This window comes from Musca vetustissima, unplaced genomic scaffold (genome assembly GCF_032173495.1).
Source record: "Musca vetustissima isolate MV318-11 ecotype Yass unplaced genomic scaffold, APGP_CSIRO_Mvet_v1 utg64379, whole genome shotgun sequence".
NCBI lineage: Eukaryota > Metazoa > Arthropoda > Insecta > Diptera > Muscidae > Musca > Musca vetustissima.
Genome location: NW_026884349.1, coordinates 81,045 through 95,870, shown reverse-complemented (window position 1 = coordinate 95,870; position 14,826 = coordinate 81,045). Strand labels below are relative to the sequence as shown.

Sequence of the window (14,826 nt, the reverse complement as noted above, 5' to 3'; positions counted from 1 at the left end):
GCGCCACCTTTAGGCATCTTTGTGTCAAACTTTGTTATTACTTGGATAACTTTGCTTGTAACCTGAATAGTAAATAGTAATCCACCGCACATATAGTTGTGCTACAGGTAATATCGTTATCAACTAATAAATATCGGCATTGGCCGAACCTTTTTACTAACTAAAACTAAAACTATTATGCTAAATTTTGTAAATCGATTTAAAGCTATTTCGGTTTAAAATTTAATCTCAGTCAGACATCTATTGATTATATGTTCTACATTTACCATGAACCGAATTCAAGGCAACTTACCAGAGATTAATTCATATCGGACGGACATATATATGGAAGCTGCATCTAAATCTGAACAGGTTTTCATGAAACTTTGCTACACTATTATAGACTTAATTCAGTACGCTATGCCAAAATTCGTGCAAATCGTTTATATAGAGGCTTTAGTGCACCATTTACATAAAATCGGACGAAAATATATATGGGAGCTATATCTAAATTTGAACCGATTTTCACGAAACTTTGCACACATTACTGTAGATTTAATTCAGTCCGCTATGCCAAAATTCGTGCAAATCGAATGATTTTCAGGGGCTTTGGTGCACCATTTACCTAACATCGGGCGAAACTATATATGGGAGCTATATCTTAATCTGAATTGCCAAATCTTAATCTCTATGCCAAAATTCATGCAAATCGAATGATATATAGCGACTTTGGTGTACCAATTACCTAAATTTGGCCGAAACTATACATGGGAGCTATATGTAAATCTAAACCGATTTTCACCAATTTTAATAGGGTTCGTCCTTGGGCCAAAGAAAAGAGCTGTACCAAATTTCATCCAAATCGTATTATAAATGCGACCTGTACTTTGTTTACAATTTAACATCAACGGACGGACATGAATAAATCGACTCAGAAAGTGATTATATGCATATTCTCAAAAGGACCATAAAACGGCATATACATTAGAACTTTTTACCGGGTTAACCTACTTCATGAGGATTTATTTGACATATATGCAAAGGAATTGACAATTGAAACCCACTGGGTTAACGAAATCCGATTAAATGTAAACGTACTGTTAGTCTAGTTCGATTCCTTTTGCCTGTTACAAATATATGCACAAAGACATAGTACCCTGTACCACAGTGTGGTGAAGGGTATAATTAATGTCAATTATTTCATTGAATTTTCTTTGTATTTCAAAATATATCCTCATTTTTCTAAAATATATCCTCATGCCAAATTTCGTGCAATTCGAAGGATGTATAGGGAGTTTGGTGCACCATTTACATTAAATCGGACGAAAATATATATGGGAGCTATGAACCGATTTTCACCAATTTCAATAGGATCCTTGGCCAAATAAATGAGCTGCGCTAAACTTCATCCGAATCGGATTATAAATGCGACTTGTACTTAGTTTACAATTTAACATCAACAGACGGACGGGCATGCATATATCGACTCAGAAAGTTATTCTATGCTTATTCTCAAAAGGAACCATGGGTCTGTCTCGATTTTGTTTGCCTGTACAAACATAGGCTCAAAGCCATAATGCCCTGAACAACAGTTGGGTGAAGGGTATAAAGAGGGCAAGCGTGTGTACAGTACTAATTTGTGTATATAGTCCACCAAATTAAATCGCTTCCTACCGGAATTGTACGAATTCTGTCATCAGTAATGTGTACAGTACTAAATTGTGTCACTTAGTATCACTTTTTTGATTTTGATATTTCCTCCTTTATCATTTTCATAAACACAAATTGGTAATTGGCAACACCTACATAAAGGTGAACTTAGTAAACATCTGTGGTTTGTATATTTACGAACACTTTACTATAATTGCCAATTCCAATTCTTTGCTATAATGGCCAATTCTGATCTAAAAAAGGGGCAATTTGTATGGGGGCTATTGGTTCCCCTGACCCTATCAAAAAATTAAGTACCCTATGTTACCACAAATGTACTCAAAAATCGACTGTGAAAATTTCATGAAAATCCGTTCAGTAGTTTAGGAGTCTATAGGGAACACTGATCAAACAAACAAACAGAAATTCATTTTTATATATATAGATGTAATTTTGAAAATTTCCTCAACTGTCGTAATAATTATCATCAATATTTGCCTTCTCAGTGGCATGCATCTCTCATCTCGTGTGATGAAGAATTTTAACACAACCGCCAAGAAAAGTTTCCACATTTCAAAGGAAAACTTTTACAACAAAAACAAGGCAGAGAAATACCGGCAAAATGAAATTGTCGAATATTTTGGTGGTAAAACATCCCGAACCAATTAAAAGAACATTAAATTGTTTGCTCGCTCAGCCACAATTAATTAAACGGCAAAGGAGACAAAGGACAAATATCATGGCTCCGGGCAAAAGTCGTTTTATGTTTCCTGGCAACCTTTTGCCCGAGAAGTTCGTTCATTCGAGTGAGTGTGTTTGTGTATTGGTCTGACTGTGTGTATGCTGTGTACTTGTTGATAAATATGCGACGGTATGGGTTATTTGTGATAATATACAAAAAGCCGGAAAATGTGGAAAAATAGGAAAACTTCTTTAATAAACATTAAATAAATGTTGTATGTATGTGCATTTAAAGTTGACAGGCAAAAATGAAAACACAAAACTTTAAATAACAAAGGTTTAAAACAAATTGTTCACAACTATTTGAAATGTATTCTTGACTTCTTAATGTTGTGAAATTGCTCATATTATGGTTTCATTTTAATTGAAGGAAACTTTTCGGGTTTTCAATGTAGAAACAAATGGCTTGACTCTTTTACAATTGACTTGCCTGCCATAGTCCTGAGAAGACAAAGTGCAAAAGGATAACAATTGCCAGGATGCCTAAGTTACGGAAGGTTACATTGATTCATGATATTATCTTGTATCTAGAGAATGATGTTATAGTGGTTAGGCGAATCATATAATTCTCTATAGAGTTTATACAGGGTTTCTCATTTCATTGTTTCAAATATAAACTAAACCAGTAAGGAAAGTAGTAAATTTGGACGGGGACGACAATATGATACACTTCACCACTTTGGGTATATTCAGTAGATGAATCCTAACAGACGTCGCATTTTTGAAGGACCATTGACATGAAATTGGATCATTTAGTCAGATATGGAGTTGCTTCTTACAATGGGACAAAATTATGTAAATCAATTTAAAGCAAGCATCAATCGCACTCCCGTTGATAATTTGGATAAATATCTGATAAACATGAGGAGTTTAGTGCACCATTTAATTAAAATCGGCAGAAAATATATGTAGGAGCTCCATCCAAGTCTGAACCGATTTCAACAAAACTTTCCACACGCTAGGCTATATTAACTTCAGTACGTTGTGATAAATTTTGTAGCATACGGCCTAACATTGGGTCTTTGGTACACCTTTTACTTATATTCGGACGAAACTATATACAGAATCTAAATCCAAATCTGAACCGATTTCAAAAAAAAAAAAATTGTCACAACTTATGTTATATTAAATTCAGTACGTTGTGGAACATCTTGTCATTTTTGTGTAAAATCGGACGAAAATTTTATATTAACTACAGAGATTAATTTATGTTAACTACAGTTCATTGCAGAAAATTGTGCGGCAATCGGACAAACTTTGGGTCTGTAATGCACAATTTACATAAAATCGAAAGAAAATATATATAGAGCTATATTTAAATCTGAACCAAAACTTAGTACACATCATTTTAAACCTAAGTCAGTACGCTATGCCAAATTTCGTGCACTCGAATGATATATGGGGACTTTGGTACACCATTTACATTAAATCGGACGAAGTTATATATGGGAGCTATATCTAAATCGGAACCGATTTTCACGAAACATAACACACATCATTCTAGAACCGAATTTTCCCAATTCCAATAGGGTTCGTCCTTGGGCCAAATAAATGAGCTGTGCCAAATTTCATCCAATTCGGATCATAAATGCGACCTGTACGTTGTTTACAATTTAACATGGACAGGCATTCCAATGAATATGACGTTTTGCGAAAGACAATCTGTCTTTCCAGTTTTTTCAGAAATAAAAGGGGTTTCATGATATAATCCGGGCATGTAGACCTGCTACCATAGCTTGTCCTGGCTCTGTTCTTGTGGTTATATTATATATTCGATAAATTACAGATTTATTCATCAGATATTTCTCAGATATTTATCCGATATTTTCTGTGATAAATAAATTTTCACAATCAATTGTAATTATCTGTTGTATCGTAGTTGGTTTCTAGCCATTTTTATTTTTTGGCAGTAATTCAAAATTGAAAACCAAACAGATTTTTTTGTAATAAAATTCATTTAAAATGGTCTATAGAAATCGAAATAGGTGTAGAAAAAAAACACAGTAATTATAACGGTAAAACTAACTAAAATAAGTTTAGAACACACTACCATTACTGGTATAGCACCGATATAACGATAGATCACCAATTTTTTGTACTTTTTAAGGATTTACCTGTGGTTCCCACTAAAATGGGTGCATTTCAGGTTTACTTATTCCCAAAAATGCACATCCGGTCCAATTTAATGTATTTGTAGACCCAATATGCAGATCCCGTCCAATTTAATAAATTTTTAAGTCCATGGAACATTCTCCAATCGTAAAAACTTTTTCGCAGAATATATTTTGAAGTTTTTAGACGTATTTCCACCGAAGAGAGTAAAATTGTAATTCAGGATGTTTAAAAACTTCTTCCTAAAATATGATAAAGATATGTCCATACAATGACGCCGCTTAATTTTGTTATCCATTAGCATATTATTGATAAACAGTGGTTTCTGTAGTATTTGATATAAAGAGATTAAGGAAACCCCCATTCTCGGGGTCAAAAATGTTGTTGATATAATTCGAATCTACACTAATTAAAGAATGTCCCTACAAAATTTCAAATGAAAATCTCAAGAACTCTTGAAGATATAGCCGATTTATTGTGTCAGCATCAAGTGACGGCTAAAGGGCTTCTCAAACTTTAAACGCGTTTTTCTCTAAACATTTTTTTGCGAATCGATTTCAAATTTTTACACGTTTCTCTGTGAGTGTATAGCTATCGTATGAACTAGGATAAAGCCAATCGGTGAAGATCTTCCTTATTTTTATACCCTTCACCATACTGTGGTACAGGGTATTATGTCTTCGTGCATATGTTTGTAACAGGCAAAAGGAAACGAGATAGACACATGGTTCCTTTTGAGAATATGCAAAGCATCACTTTCTGAGTCGATTTGTGCATGTCCGTCCGTCCGTCCGTCTGTAGATGTTAAATTGTAAACAAAGTACAGGTGGCATTTATGATCCGATTTGGATGAAATTTGGCACAAGTCACTTATTTGACCCAAGGACGAAACCTATTGAAAAAATCGGTTCAGATTTAGATATAGCTCCCATATATATTTTCGTCCAATTTAAGGTAAATGGGCAAAGTCCCTCTATATCTTTCGATTTGCATGAAATTTGGCATAGAGTACTAAATTAGGTGCAGAACGATGTGTGCCAAATTTCGAGAAAATCGGTTCAGATTTAGATATAGCTCCCATATATAGGTTCGTCCGATTTAAGGTAAATGGGGCACCAAAGTCCCTCTATATACTTCGATTTGCATGAAATTTGGCATAGAGTACTGAATTAGGTCCAGAATGATGTGTGCTAAGTTTCTTGAAAATCGGTTCAGATTTGGAAATAGCTCCCATATATAGTTTTTTTTCGATTCTATGTAAATGGTGCACCAATGTTCCTATATACCTTTCGATTTGCATGAAATTTGGCACAGCGTACTGATTTAAGTCTAGAATTATGTGTGCTAAGTTTCGGAAAATCGGTTCTGGTTTCGATATAGCTCCCACATATACATATATATTCGTCCGATTTTACATAAATGGTGCACCAACCATCTAATGTTTGTCCGATTAACACGAGTTTTTGCACAACGTATCAAGTTGAGACTTGAATAAGGTTATTGGGTTTTGTTGAAATTGATGTGGATGCCGTCATAGCTTCCATATGTATTGGTGCACCAACCATCTAGTGTTTGTCCGATTAACACGAGTTTTTGCACAACGTATCAAGTTGAGACTTGAATAAGGTTATTGGGTTTTGTTGAAATTGATGTAGATGCCGTCATAGCTTCCATATGTATTTCGAATGGATGTCTGAATTAAATTAACATTTTAACGGTGCGGCGACCGAATAGCGTGTATTAATTTTGCTATAAGTCGTTTTTCATAAATTTGTCCCATGGTACGAAGTCGACTTTAAATCTGCCCGAATGAAATTAAATTTATCATAGGTTGCAGAAAGACTTGCGTATGTTCCTTGGAGGGGATACATATGTACAATATACCCAACGTGGTTAAGGTTATCATATAGTCGGCCCAGTCCGACTTTACTGATTTCCTTACTGGTTCAACTTGAGTTTTGGTAAAAAATCGGCGATTTTCCAAAATTTTGTTAATTTTAGAGCGAAGTCAATAATCCTAGTTCGTACGAGAGCCAGACATGTACTCTTTCTAACACCGTTGGAATTTTCGGATTCCGATGTTCCAGTGAGGAGTTATCATGCCCGCCATCAAAAATAAGGACTTTTCTTTAATTACAAAAAACAACAACAAAACAATAACAAAATTTTTTTGTAAATTATTTTTCTTCTCTTTTAAATCTTCAATTATATATGTGCAAAGTTACAAACCTTAACAAGCATTGGTATTGATTTACCAGCCCATTGAAAATCTTGAAAAATTAAAATCGTGAATGGGGGGGGTTCCCTTAAATGAATTTATAACAAAATGAAAAATATACCTTCAATGAAAACATGTGGCGATACGAAATTGGTAAATACTTCTATACGCCAGGAAGTGATATACACAAACATACACATATGTACGACACCAAAAATTTTTGGTTCCATGCTAAATTAGCAACTCTACCTTTCCTGAGGTTGCAAAAACAACACCAAACATTTTAAAAATCCCACGGCGGTCTTTCTACTTTCACTCTGTAGCATTTTCACATACGGACACACACGCACACAAACACATGTCAGTCTCTTGTATACATGTACGATATGCTTATGGGAATAGCAAATGAATGACAGAGATTTAAGGTATTCGTTAGTGCAAATGATGTCATTTTTCCGTTAGAAGAGAAAATACCGCATTGGGATATTGCCCCATTTGTTAGGGGAGTAACTGACAAGAAAAGTGTGCCGCTCCATTTCCTTTTCTTTTGAGCCCATATGCTAGCGGTGGCAGCAGCAGCAACAGCAGCACACACAAAATGAACTTTCTCGGTTTTTAAACATTTTCGAAATACTAAACCTTTCTTTCTCGAGAGATGAATGAAATAATCTCTTCCATAAGGATATCCGTATACGGATGTTAACAATGGCATATTACAAAACTACTACTATCACACACACACATAGATATTCTCAAGTGGATATTTTTGAATTGAAGGTAAAATGAAAGTAGTAAAAAAATAAGAAGCTTATGTGAAGAGGAATTATTTACAATCCATTGCATTAAACGAGTAAAGAAAGTAGTAAAGTCGGACTGGGCCTACTATATGAAACCCTTCACCACTTTGGGTATATTCTACATATATATACTAACAGACGTCGCGTCTTTGTTATATATCTATATCTGAACCGATTTCAGAGAAACATTCTAGACTTAATTCAGTACGCTATGCTAAAATTCGTGCAAATGAAAAAATTTCCAGGAAGTTTGGTGCACCATTTACCTTATATCGGACGAAGATATATATGGGAGCTATATCCAAATCTGAACCGATTTTCACGAAACTTAACACACATCATTGTATACTTCTATCAATACGCTGTGCCAAATTTCGTCCCAATCGGAAGATATATAGGGACTATGGTACACCATTTACATTAAATCGGACGAAGATATACATGAGAGCTATATCTAAATCTGAACCGATATTCACGAAACTTAGCACACATCATTCTGGACTTATATCAGTACGCTGTGCCAAATTTCGTGCAAATCGAAAGATATATAGGGACTTTTGTGCACCATTTACCTTAAATAGGACAAAACTATATATGGGAGCTGTGCATAAATCTGAACCGATTTTCATGAAATTTAGCACACATTATTAAAGACGCAATTCAGTACGCTATGCATAATTTCGTGCGAATCAAAAGATTTCCAGGGACTTTAGTGGACTATTTACCTATAACCGGGCGAGAAAATATATAGGAGATATATCTAAATCAGAACCGATTTTCACGAAACTTTGCGCACATCATTCTAAACTTAATTCAGTGCGCTATGCCAAATTTCGTGCAAATCGAAATATATATAGGAACTTTGGTACACCATTTAACTTAAATCGGACGAAAATATATATGGGAGCTATATCTAAATCTGAACCGATTTTTCCCAATTTCAATAGGGTTCGTCCTTGGCCAAACAAATGAGCTGTGCCAAATTTCATCCAATTCGAATCATAAATGCGACCTGTATTTTATTTACAATTTAACATGGACAGACAGACGGACATGCATAAATCGACTCAGAATGTGATTCTGTGTATATTCTCAAAAGGAACCATGGGTATATCTCGATTATTTTTTCCTGTTACAAACATATGCACAAAGGCATAATACCCTGTACCACAGCGTGATGAAGGGTATAAAAAGAAAATACTTTCATTCATAATTACAATGGGAATGCATGTATGTTGGTTTGTGTGTGCGATGGCGTTGTTAGTTAGTCCATGCCCCTATTTCTTAATTGTTATTATTCTTGGTATATTTATTATTGTTTTTTATTTTTATTTTATATTCTCTATATCTGTCATAGAAATAGTTTAATAGTAGAAATTGTATTTAATACATATACGAATTTATATAAATCAAGATAAGTCCAATGCACATCATTTCAAAGCATATAATCATCATATCAAACTATTAAAAATATGTTTAAGGAGGCCTACGGAGTTATGCTATATTCGTTTTATATAAGGTATATATTTTTATCGAAGAGTTGGTCATGTGTGGGGTCGTATCAGCCCTACAGACGCTATCATCGGATTTAATGTAGGTTTGTTCAAATATTACTATGTACAATCAACGGAACAAATCGGTTATTTATTCGACTTAAATTAAATTTACGATTTTTTAAAATTTTGACAATATATAAGAAAAAGTAGATTAGCTGATCCCGTTTTGGACTCAAAGTTTCAATGAAACAGGATATTCCGTTCGCCTTATATGAGATAGAAAAGTTTTCAAACCTTGGTGGAGGTGGTAGAAGGAATGGTTTCATAATTTCCAATATTACACAGGTATAATACAAATATTAGGTTGTGCAAAGTTTTGTCCAAATTGCATAGTTCGCACGATATTATCAAATTCATTTTGTGCATAATTTGGACAATTGTTTGGGGGAGGAGCCAAACGGAATGGACCTATATTTCTCATCTTCGACTTATGTTTGGAAGAAATTTTAGGTTGTACAAAGTTTGTACCCACTGTGCAAACAGACGGACGGACATTTGTAAATCGAAACTTATTTGGTCCAAAGAGATATGGGGTCTAATGTCCGTCCATCTGTCATTGTTAAATTGTAAACAAAGTGCAGGTCGCATTTATGATCCGAATTTGATGAAATTTGGCACAGCTCATCTATTTGGCTCAAAGAGAAATCTTATTGAAATTGGGAGAAATCAGTCCAGATTTAGATATAGTTCCCATATATATTTTTGTCGGATTTAAAGAAAATTGTGTAATAACGTCCCTGTATATCATTCAATTTGGACGAAATTTCGCATAGCGTACCGAAATAAGTCTAGAACGATGTGTGTTAAGATTCATGAAAATCGGTTCAGATTTAGATATAGCTCCCATATATATATATATTTTTTCGTATCATTTAATGTAAATGGTGCACCAAAGTCAATATGTATCTTTCGATTTGCACGAAATTTGGCATAGCGTAATGAATTAAGTCTGGAATGATGTGTGTTAAGTTTCCTGAAAATCGGTCGAGATTTAGATAGATGGCCGATAGGCCCACAACGTACTGCAACCTGTGACAAGTTTCGCTGCAATCGGTTAAGATTTAGATAACTCCCATATATAGTTTTGTCCGATTTTGGGTAAATGGTGCACTAAATACCCAATGTTAGGCCGATTGCCAAACAGTGTACTGAATTAGGTCTAGATTGACGTATGCAAAGTTTTGTTGAAATCTGATCAGATTTACATATAGCTCCCAGATATAGTTTCGTCCGATTTTAAGTAAATGGTGCACCAAAGACCCAAAGTTTAACCGATTGACACACATTTGCAAAACGTACTGAAGTCAGTATAACATAACGTGTGGAAAGTTTTATTGAAATCGGTTCAGATTTAGATATAGCTCCCATAAATAATTTCGTCCGATTTTAAGTTAATAGTGCGCCAAAGACCAAATGTTAGACCGATTAGCATAAAAGAGTGCACAACGAGTGTCCGATTGAGATTTGCTTTAAATCGGTTTACGTAATTATGTCACATTCTCTATCTATACAAATGAAGAGTTTAGAATAGGTCATTCTGTTATCTATTCTAAACTCTTCATTTATATAGATAGAGAATGTTTATGGATTGATCTAAGTCTTGTCATATGTAGATATAGATCACATATTTTGGTTCATTCAATTTCATGTCAATGGTCTTTCGAAAATGCGACATCTGTTAGAATGCATCCCAAAGTGGCGAAGGGTATTATATCCCGTCCGACTTAAATACTTTCCTTACTGGTTTACGTCAAACTTGATTAGAAATTTGCACAGGATCGAGTTCTCATCGCAAAATATGTATGTAGAATGTTAAGTCCAGGGGAATGTGTCACAAATTTTTCATGTCGTTCCCTGAGTTTGCCAAATAAATGACACAAAGATTTTATTTCGTCTGATTAACCACCCTAGACACCATTAATGAACTTTTCGTGAAAAAATTGCCTGCTAAGAACTTCCTGTTTAAAAATATAGCAGGAAATATAATTTAGCTGATAAATAGGTTTAATGAGCAAATTATATTTCTCATAATCATTGGAAATATGACGCCCAAAAATGTTTATCATTCACTTTTTATTTGTCTTAGCTCACATTATTTTTATTATTAACTAGCTGGACCCGTGGCACTTCGCTGCCCCTGCCAATGTTATTTACGTTAAATTTGAATAGCAGCTAAACTAATTTTAAGATTAGACAAACCCTGGATTTTTGTATGCTCTATGCTTAACACTACAAAAATGTGTGAAATGTCCATGTATTCTCCTGCCTTCCTGATTGAAAAATGACAATATTTGTATAGAAGTTATTGAATTAATCGTGGTTTTCTGTAATGGTGGTAAATTTTGTTTTCTTGAAACTTAAAAACACTGTTTTTCAATATACATACATATGAATATTATGTATTTCAAACATATCCTTATCGTCCCAACATATATACTCACCGGATGATCCGTATTTTTATCCAGTATTTTTTCAGATGTATAAATACTTTTGATGCTATTACTTCGCATCCACGCGGACTTTTAAATGTTTGTCTAACCTATGTTACTTCCATGGGAACATTTAAGTAAAATCTCTTCAGTGCTTTTTGGGTCCACAAACAATATATTTTCTATATAAATATATATAGATTCAAATGCAAAAGGAGTACATTTTACCTTCATCGTACCACGCTCTTGTTGTACGGATACGTATTTACACCCACGTTACTCAGATAACTCCGCATCCACGCGGATTCTTAGAAGTATATATAACCAATGTTATTCATAATGCATGTCATGGCGTTCTGTAAAAATCTCAGTAGAATCTGTTTAATTTTTTTATTTTCAATATGCTTATTTTAAAAATGCAGTAGAAAGTGAATTTTCCGCTGATCGTAAAATGTTAATTTTTGTATAGATGACGTGTATTAACCCACGGTTATCTGACAAATTTTTAAGCCGTTATCTATTTAAAGTTTTTAAGATATACGCATATTCAGGCTCATAATTTTTGAGGTACGACTACTATTGATGCTATGCATGTGCATCCCCAGGAAATTTTTGAAGTTTGTCTAGCCTATGTTACTTTCAGGGCATGTCATGATATTCTGCGTAAATTTCATTAACCCTTTGTGACACAATGTTACCAGGGAAAAAAATGTTTTAGAGATTAAATTGATTATGAAGCTAGTAGATAGATATTTTTAGGTTTCATATGTCAAGACCTGATTATGGACGACAAATATCAAAAGAAAAATCTAAAAATTCAATTTTTGGGTAATGTTGTGAGTTTTACAATGTAAAGTAATAGTAAAGTCAGACAGGGCCAGCTGTATGATGCTCGTTATCAATTTGGGTATATGACACATATGTATCCTAACAGACGTTCGAAGGACAATTGACGTGAAATTGAACGAACTTAAAGATGTCATCTATATCCAAAGGTAAATAGACTAACAACAGTCCCTACACATGTCATTATGCAGTCTATGCTAAATTTTGTTAATCGATTTAAAGCAAACTTGAGACACATTATTTGATATGATGCACCTTTTCAAATTTAATCTCTATCAATTAGCATGAATAGGTCGAAATTGTATATGGAAGCTATGCTATATCTATATCTGAACCGATTTCAAAGAACCTTGCCAGAGATAAATTTATTTTAACTTCAGTACGCTGTGTCAATCGGCCTAGATATGGTTCTTTAGTGCACCATTTGCTTAAAATCGGACGAAATATATAGGGGCTTTAGTGCTCCAATAACACAAAATCGGACGAAAATATATAAGGGAGATATAATCTGAACCGATTTGCACAAAACTTAACACACATCATTCTAGACTGAATTCAGTATGATATGCCAAATTTCGGGCAAACCGAAGATATATAGGGACTTTGGTGCACCATTTACATTAAATCGGACGAAAATATATATGAGAGCTCTATCTAAATCTGAACCGCTTTTCACGAATTTAAATAGGGTTCATCCTTGGTCCAAATTAATGAGCTGTACCAAATTTCGTACAAATCGGATTATAAATGCGACCTGTACTTTGTTTACAATTTAACATCTACAGACGGACTGACGGACATGGTTAAATCGACTCAGAAAGTGATTATAGGAGGTGATTCAAATGTGGTATACCCATTTGTTTTCAGATTGCCAAATTTTTATTTTTTATCCGATTAAATTTAAATTTTACACTTAACGTGCTACATGTGTTGTCTTTCCATGTATCAATTTGAAAATAATATTATTCTAACAATTTAAGAGATATTTGAGAAAATATTTGAAATTCCATTAAAAGTGATTTAAAAAAGTGCAGGTAATGTGGTATACCATATGATGTTAATGTGGTATAGTATAATTTTCACTTGCAATTGATATCTTATATAATTTATTGTTTTTAATGAATGCGAATTAGCTCGAGTTTTATGTCTGTTAAGGTTTTTACGGATACGCTAAGTGGAACTTTAATTTTTATTATATAATAACGTCTACACATGGTAATATTCAATTTTTGTATGGAGAAGTTGTTAAAACTCATAGCCTTTGTTTTCCATCCTTGTGATTCAAATAGTAATGAGATTTTGTCTTATGCTGGATTTTTTCTCATGCAGACTCAAGTTATACCACATTACCTGCTTTACATTACTTGTGTTTACTGAAGAAATATACTTTTTTTCCTAAATTGGTGATTATGTGGTGCAATCGCGCATATTATTTGATTTTTAGTTCATACTAATTATTTTAATGCTTCAGTAATAACGATAAAATTACATCCGTAAAACAAAAAATTATTTTTAAACTTCAACCGAAAAAAGTCATTTTCATGAAAAATTTAATTTTTGGTACTGATTCTCAACGTGATTTAAATAAATTAAACAGATCATTGCTTTTTTATTTTCTTGAGATCAGCAAACTATGCAACATGTTTCAGTTATTCAAAAATTTTCAGTTTAGAAAAAAAGTGACTATACCACATTACCAACCTATACCACATTTGCATCATCTCCTCTATATGCATATTCTCAAAAGGAACCATGGGTCTACCTCGATTCCTTTTGCCTGTTACAAACATATGCACAATCAAATAATACCCTTTACCAAAGTGATGGTGAAGGGTATAAAGAGGGCAAATATGTGTACAGTACTAATTAGTATATACAGTCCAAATTATTTAAATCGCTTCGCGCTCGAACTGTACTATTGCGAAATGGCAACACCTACATAAAGGTGGTTTGTGAACTTAGTAAACACGTAAACTCGTATATTCACCATTGGAAAATATATATATCTGTGGTTTGTGTATTTACTAACATTTTGCTATAATTGGATATTTTCAACATTGCATATTTTCAACATGATATAAAAAAGGGGCAATTTGTATGGGGGCTATTGGTTCCCCTGCCCCCATCAAAAAATTAAGTACCCTATGTTACCACAAATGTACTCAAAAATCGACTGTGAAAGTTTCATGAAAATCCGTTCAGTAGTTTAGGAGTCTATAGGGAACACTGATCAAACAAACAAACAGAAATTCATTTTTATATATATAGATGTCCGACCTTCATAATTAAAGCTCATTAGTAATCGCCTTTATACAGCTTCATTATTCTAATTAATTATTTCTTTTTATTATGAAAAATTTCAGACAGCAAGTCAGTCAGTCCGCCATGGTGCTTAGAAACGAAAAAACACGAACATCTATCATAGTTGTCAAGAACAAAGGAAACAGCAGCTGAAATACTATAAAATGCCATTTTTATGTCCTTACGTGACTCTCTTA

General features: G+C 33.7%; 1 protein-coding gene across 1 annotated transcript in view; it reads left to right on the top strand.

Moving 5' to 3' along the window:
* LOC133331321 (uncharacterized) overlaps window positions 1–14,826 on the top strand; it is a 48,303-nt gene that overhangs the window by 3,830 nt on the left and 29,647 nt on the right. The gene's annotated exons all lie outside the window — the stretch shown is intronic.